Raw genomic sequence first — 8,075 nt, 5'->3', positions numbered from 1 at the left:
TTATATAATCAAGATATCTACTCACCAAACCATCCCTCAAAAGTCTAAGCTTAAAAGAATGATGGAAATTTAAATAATGTCAAAGAAAGCATTCCCTAGCCTCTCTTTTTTTTTTTCCTTCAACGCAGCCTACCACTAGAAGATAATGTAAATTTTTCTGCAATATTCTCCAAGTTTAATCAAACCTCTATATCAACCTTTTTGTTTTCTTACACAATATTTCCAACTACCATGAATAGAATATATGTGGAGACCTACAAGGGTTCCTGCCCACATTGCCTAAATTTTGAGAAAGAATTTCAAATGTTTCTTATAGAGGAAATTAAGACCATAATGCATATTGATTTGGAAGCAGTTCTAAATTGAAAAAAAAATTTATTCTTGTCAAAATTAGGGTACTCTTTTTTAATGTATAGCCTAAAGTGTCACACATTTCTCTAGACCAGACAACTTTTTTTCTTAGTTGCAATCAAATTCATAGCATTCAACTGCTCAATATGGTGCGAGTTTGATTTGTGATATTAACACTTGACAAACGTGAAACACAACAATACTCAGACCATTTGAATGTCACACATGCTAGGTATCATGATTTTCACATTCAAATTGTATCTTTTAGGGAAATTGAGTGCATTTAAGTCCCACTAGGTATACTTAGATTCTAAAAGCCTGATAATAAAAACTAAGCACTCATAATCTTGTACAATCAAAGACTATTCCATCTTCTTATCCCTTGAATTTGGTTATCTTGGATCTTGAATTTTGATCCCTTATAAGTTTCTTTGCAAAATATAGTTGTATGAGTCCCATAGAAAAATTTCAATTCTAGAAAGGTGGATATGGACATTTAAAACTTCTTTTAGATAACAAGTAACAGTTTTATTGGTTGAAAGAAAATTCATTGTATGATAGGATTAGTTACATACACCCGCGTCTATTCCCAGAATTGCAGAAGCCAAGGATTGATAAATGCCAGTCAATTAGATGATTTACTGACATGCCAACTTAGATAAAGAATCTTCTATAAGATTAACAGATCTAGGAACATAAAAGAAAGAACATTGGTCAAATAAATAACAAATTCAGGAAGTTAAAAGTAAATAAGAGTGATTAATTAATTAGATAATCCAAGCATAGAATTAAACAGATTAGCAACTAGTTTAATTTGTCAATTAACTGATTAGCTAGCATCAACTTCCACAGGATTCTTCATGAAGTGACCCATAAACCGATCAGTCAAGACTTCTGGGTCAATGGGTAACCATGATTTTAAACCCCTTCAGGGAACTGTGGATCTTCATTCCCTAATCAATCTTATCAAGTTAGTTATTGTCTCATTAATATTAATAAGCTCTTCTATTTTCCAACTGTCTGCCAAACCCATATCAAGAAATCTTGCAATGAAACAGTCAAACGACAGCCTAAACACTTCTGAGAATTACCTGTGTGTTGTCAAGTTCTTTCATTTTGTTAGGCTTTGTGACCTTAACTAAGAGATTAATTAAGAGTTAATAAACGTGTTAATCCAGGTCACTAATTGATGGTGACATTATATAGAAAAGACTGACCCTCGAGATGACTTAGATTAGATAATGACCTTGTCTGTGCTGCTTTCAGAGTTTTTAGTTTTTTCAAATTACAGAACTTGACCCATATGTGCTCCTTGGTTTTAGATCTGTTACATTCCAAGCATCCAATAATGGGGATTGAAATTTTTTCTTTCCATGTGGGTGGAGGGTTAGACTCTTCTCGCCTGAGTTCTTTTTTCTTCTTGATATTCTCTTTGATCCATTTTCTTTTTCCCTTTGAAAACTGTTAGAGAAGTTGGTTTTGTTTCTAAACAAACTTTGATATTCTTTAAGAAAGTTCTAGTTTTCATTTAGCGCCAATCACTCAAGAATTTATATTATTGTTCTCATGGTTGATACTACTTCTTACTCCACAAGAGGAATGTTGATGGGGATTTGTGTTAAAGAGGCGAAGTCATAGATGTTGATTGCTTGGAAGTGTTGGGTATGGATGTACAACCACGAAAAATAACATAAGCAAAACACTCATAATAGCAAGGATTTTATGGTGGCATCCACCCAAGAGAAAGAGATTCCACTATTTCTTAAAAGTCCTACTATCATGCCTTACAAAGTACTAAAACCCTAATTTTCATATAATTATAATTCTACCCCTATACTAGTAGTTGATTTAAAACTTATTTCAACTATAATTTGAGTCAAATTTTAATTATATGAATCTAACGACTACAAGATTTACCCAAACCAAACCTTGAAGAGTTTTTTTCTTTTTTTTACCCCCCCCTCACCAGTAAGAGAAATTTTATAAACAAAAGGGCCGAAAGGGGGAGAGATCAACCAAAGCCACCTAAGCAACCTGGTTAGATTACAAAGATCAAGGAGCCCCACGGCGAAGAGAAGGGGGAACCAAACGCGCCGGAGGGGAAAGCGTCTTGTTTGCCAAACGACACAGGGCGGGGGGGGTGGGGGGTTTTTTTTTTTTTTTGGGAAACCACGGGCCCCCCCCCCCCCCCCCCCCCCCCCCCCCCACCCCCCCGGGCCCGGGGGGGGGCCCGCCCCCCGCCCCTTGTTTCCCAGCACCCATCCTTGCTAGGGAATGAGCAACTGAATTAGCCTCCCTAGAAATAAACCTAACCACCAAATCTAGTAAAAATTCAATAATAAAAGTAGATGAATAGAACACACTCTAATTGGGTTAGATTAAATTAATAGAATTCTCAACAAGAATAATAGACTTGTTCAATGGTGAGGATGTTGTTGAGAATTACTTGTGTTGTTCCAAAATCTAGCTATGAGTGATCTGGTTCACTACTGGTCCAAGCTTGGTTCCTAAGAATTAAAAAGGGTGAGAGTGGGCCACCTCTCCGGATAGGAAACTACCTCCAATGATTAAGTCGATTCCGGGAAAACACAATCTTTGTATAAAAGAGTAAATGCTCCAAGAAGGAATGTCTTCTACGGAGTTTGCAGGAGAATAAGTGCCGGAGTTATTGTAACTAGATTTACCCCAAATTGTGTAGAGTATTGGATTATATACCAAGTTCATACCTCTGAGGTGGCGAAGATGCATCGTAGCCCTCTAATCTTTTAGTTCGAGATGAAGGGTTGTGATTACTCATGGTAGGTTACTTGATCACCAAGTTAAGAACCCAATCTTCCTAAAGAAGCTTCAAGACAGCTGTACCTTATCCCAACCGGATCTGATGGTCAGAAATACGTAGATGTGGATGTGACAGCAGCCCCTTACTTTAGCAGACAAAACGTAAGAGAACAATACTCGAGGAAGTCTTAAGAGAATGAGAAGCATCCTGGCGGACACTGAGCATTTAATGAGCCTCAGTGCATTCAATGCTGAATTTAAAGCCTTGACTGACATTTGGATAAAGATATGCCGAATGACTTTATAGCGTTACTTTTGCCCAGATATAGCTTCTCGGGCACTTGTCAAGGGTTAATTGAGAAGTCCACTATGCCAGTTGGTAGTCGGAATGAAGTGTCCTTCTAGACAAGTATTCTTCTAAGAAGTGTTTTGCCGAGAAGTGCCTGATGAACCCTATGAACCCGATTTGAACCAAGTGTTCTCAACCCTGTGGTTCGTTCGAGTTTCGTAGTTTGAATCGTAATATGTATAACAACCTGTGTGTGATCAGGTTCTTTCATTTTGTTGGTTTTATGACCTTAATTAGGAGATCAAGAGTTAAAAGACGTGCTAATCTAGGTCACTAACTTTTTGATGCATTGTCACGTCTTCTGATGGGAAGATGACTATAACATGAGTAAGGCGTCAAATAAGAAAGACTATTTGCCTTTGCCTATGGGGAAAAAAATGAAAGATAAGGACTATGACCCTCGAGATGATTTTTTTTTTTTTGGCTAAAATAGAGAAGCATATGTATATTAAATGAAATAGTTATGGTCAAATGACCTATATAAGTGAGAAGAATTCACAGTAAATAAAGGTGGTATACCCCCACCAAGTTCTGTTTAACGAGAATCTGCAAGCACCCCTAGCAAGAAAATCAACAAAATCATTGCCAACCCCAGGAATATAACTAAACGAAATCCTACTAAGCAAAGAACAATACCTTAAAATATCTCTAACTAAACTAAAACTCATCCAATCTAAAGAGGATTGGCGACCTTGGAGAGCAAAAATCATAGGTAAGCAATCAACGGTTTAGGGGTCCGGTAATATTATACCATGGTTGAGGATTATGTCACCACTCTCTCACCATACCATTGGTATTAGTATTGACGCGTGTCAGGGATAAGTCTAACCCAATGCAAGGTCAACTACGTTTCATACTACATGCGGTCCGGATACTCTTCCTCATGTCCAGTGCCATGTTGGTCTGATATCGTTATCCACCTAAAAATGTTATTCCTCACGCACTGACTACCTTTGTTGGATGATCATGACCCAAACCCTCCACATATGCAACCTTACCATTGCATGTTTATAGTAGGTATGTGTCTCCTCATGGATTGAATATGTCTATTGAACGCCCACAGAACCCAGCCACTGTTATCACGGGTCACTATGCTTCAATATCCATGCTGAAAAGGGTAATAACATGTAAAAAGGTAATCTAGCTATGCATCTAGATACCTACATATAATGCACTTAAATAACTAAATTAATGAAGGTGAAGGCACTAGGGGCAATGGGTGAACGACAACCTTGGGTTAATATACATGTAATGCAATATCACTCAAGTTCCCCAATACATTACATTCACAACCATAATTCAAAATGAGTTGAATAATAGATAAACACAAAATATTACGTTACCATTTATTTGTCCAAAGTCTCACGCATTTCATTAGAAGATACTCAACATTTATAAAATAAGTAATAATATCAAATCAAACACACAATATATGAAAATGCATCCCTGACCTACAAGTGACAAATTAGTCTCCAAAGCCTAAGAATTTCATAATTAAAGAGTGTCAATAACCCACAATTAACCTAGAAAACAAAAGGGTTAAATTATGTTTTAATCGAAAATCAAAATTGGACATCAATTGGACTCGAGTTGACCGGACGGCAGCTCAGCCTCAATGGGCTGGTTGACTTTTCCAGTCACTCACCCAATTGACCTGCTAGTCGACCGCCCACCTTGGCCATGGGTGAAAACACTCAATTTCCAGCTCATTTCGAAGCCCATTCAAATGGGGAGTTTTAGGAGCTTCAAAAGCGAGTTGGAACACGCATTCCATTCCAACAAAACCCACCAATTTCATCCATACATCCAATCAATCCACAAAATACCAAGAAAATGCTTGAAAGATGGGTTTTGTAGAATGCACTTACCTCAACATGCGATTACCCTTTCAACTTCCGTTTCAGCACCTTCAATCGTTCAAGATCCACTCCAAGATCCTTCCTTTTCTCCTCTCCCACAAGCTCAGCCTCCAAATACACACACAAAAATCCCATTTATGAGGTTAGAGAGCAAAGATATAAGGTTTTAAAAATGAAAATTTGAAATTACCCCGATTCTGGGCAAGGGCAAGGGCAAGGGGGTCGGATACAGACCAACTACCCCAATCAACCGGCCTTGTATCTTCTTCAAACGAATGCCGATTCCGACAGGCTTTGGAAGGTAAGAACCTTTAAACATTTCATAATCAATGGTATACTTTTTTTTTTTTTTTTTGTCATTGAAGTCCTCTAGCATATGTTACCATGCATGCCAAGACCTAACTTTTTTATGCCTTTCAAGCAAAATTTCTCTCTCCTTTTGAAATCAATTAGGGTGGTTAGGCCTTCTTCTAGTTCATCAAAGTCTATAGATTCAATTTTTTGAACTTTCGGGTTCAACTCGAATGGGCCGAAACTGCCTTATACCAATACTCCAGGTTCATAGACTTGAAATGTCAGGTTACCGGGTTAGGATTTTTAGGGATTTCACAATAAAAATGTAGAGACTTAATGGGTAGCCTTATCTGATTGCTCTTTATGGTACAATATTCCTAGAAATGACACTATTAATTTTGATTTGGTATTCAATAGTGATGATGCATTGCATAACCTAATGAACCCATCTAATATCAAACCGCAGATGTCTCAAAGTGTGTTTAATATATAACCACTCTAATTTGTCATAGGCCTTCGAAAGATCTAACTTGAGAGCCATATATTCAGATTTTGAATTAGATTTGCACATAAAGCGTAAATACTCATGAACAAGATAAATATTATCTAAAACAACTCGTCTAGAACAAAAACATATTGGAGATGATTTGATGATATATCTGATGCCTTGTCTGTGTTGCATCTAAAGCTTTTAATTTTTTCAAAAGATTGAACTTAACCCATATGGATTCCTAGGTTTCGTCTCGCATGTGTTTTTTTTTTTTACTTTTATTAAATATATTCAATGCCTTTGAAAGACTTGGTATTGAAATTTTTCTATTTTTCTATTTTATTTTTCATCAACCTAGTCACAATGAAGGGGGGCATAGGCTGGAGGAGGGGGAAGCTATGTAAAGACGGAAATTCAAACCTGAGACCTCCTAATCTTACCACCACCTACTAAAAGCACGGCCACACTAGGTGTTGAAATTGAGTTGGGATCCTCTATCCTAATAACAATATCTTAACATCTTTCCACCATATATTCAGGAAGGGGGTTTCATCTTTAATCTATCTTGTCAGTACTCAGAGGAAGACCGCCTACTCGAATTTGGATCCGCTCCTTGGAGGGATTTTTCCGATGAATGCCCAATGAGTTATAGGATCCACCTACGTGTAATATTCTAGTTGAATGGCTACAGTAAATCCAGTGAGTACTCTTGAATTAAAATATTACACATGACCAACTCTCATAACCCACAAAGATTTCCTCCAAAGAGAATAACTAAATACCCCCTACTCTCCCTCTTGAATGTGTGTTGGAAACTTGTGAATATAATGTTAACTTCTATTCCACAGGAAAAAATCTGGGCTCATAAAATTCCCATAATTATATCAAAAAAATATTCTTTCTTTTGAGCATGTATATGGTTCATTAATTAGTCTACGAATACATATTTATTTATATAATCAAGATATTTACTCACTAAACCAACCCTCAAAGTTTAAGCTTAAATGAATGATTGGAATTTAAATAATGTCAAAGAAAGCATTGCCTCTCTTTTTTTCTTCAATGCAGCCGACCACTAGAAAATAGTGCAAAATTTCTACAATAGACTCCAAGTTTAATTCAAACCTCTATATCAACCATTTTGTTTTCTTACACAATATTTCCAGCTACTGTGAATAGAATATATGTGGCCACATGCCCACATGTTGGGAAATAATTTCAAATGTTTCTCTTGGAGGAAATTATGACCATAATACAAATTGATTTGGAAGTAGTACTTCATTGGAAAATAATTTATTCTTGTCAAAATTAGGGTACTAATTTGAAATGACAACATTTAGTGTACGGCCTAAAGTGTCACACATTTCTCTATACCAGACAACTCTTTTTTTAGTCATGAAATCAAATTCATAGTATTCAACTGCTCAATATGGTGCGATTTTGATTTATAATGTTAATACTTAGACAAACGTGAAACACAACAATACTCAGACCATTTGAATGTCAAACATGCTAGGTATCATGATTCATTGATTTTGACATTCAAAGTGTATCTTTTAGGGAAATTGGATGCATTCAAGTCTCACTAGATGTACTAAGATTCTGGAAGCCTAATAATACAAACCAACCACTCATAATCTTGTACCAATAGAAGACTATTACATCTTCTTATCCCTTGAATTTGGTTATCTTGGATAAGCTAGCCTTTTTGTCAAACATAATCATAGAAAATTTTCAATCCTAGAAAGATGGATATGGACATTTAAAACTTCTTTTAGAAAGTAAGTAACAATGTTTAGTTGCAAGCAAGGTTCAATGTGTTGGTGACACATGGAGATATATTGCAATGTCGTCTGTAGGCAACATGAAACCCCCACTCGAAACAACATATTTCAAAAATTGCCCATATATTTCAGCGATGTATAACCAAATTCACAATATTGAAGCATGAGCC

The sequence above is a fragment of the Hakea prostrata genome, chromosome 2 (genome assembly GCF_041222555.1).
Source record: "Hakea prostrata isolate BN-2017 chromosome 2, UWA_Hpros_2, whole genome shotgun sequence".
In the NCBI taxonomy this organism is placed as follows: Eukaryota; Viridiplantae; Streptophyta; class Magnoliopsida; order Proteales; family Proteaceae; genus Hakea; species Hakea prostrata.
This window is presented reverse-complemented; position numbering follows the sequence as displayed.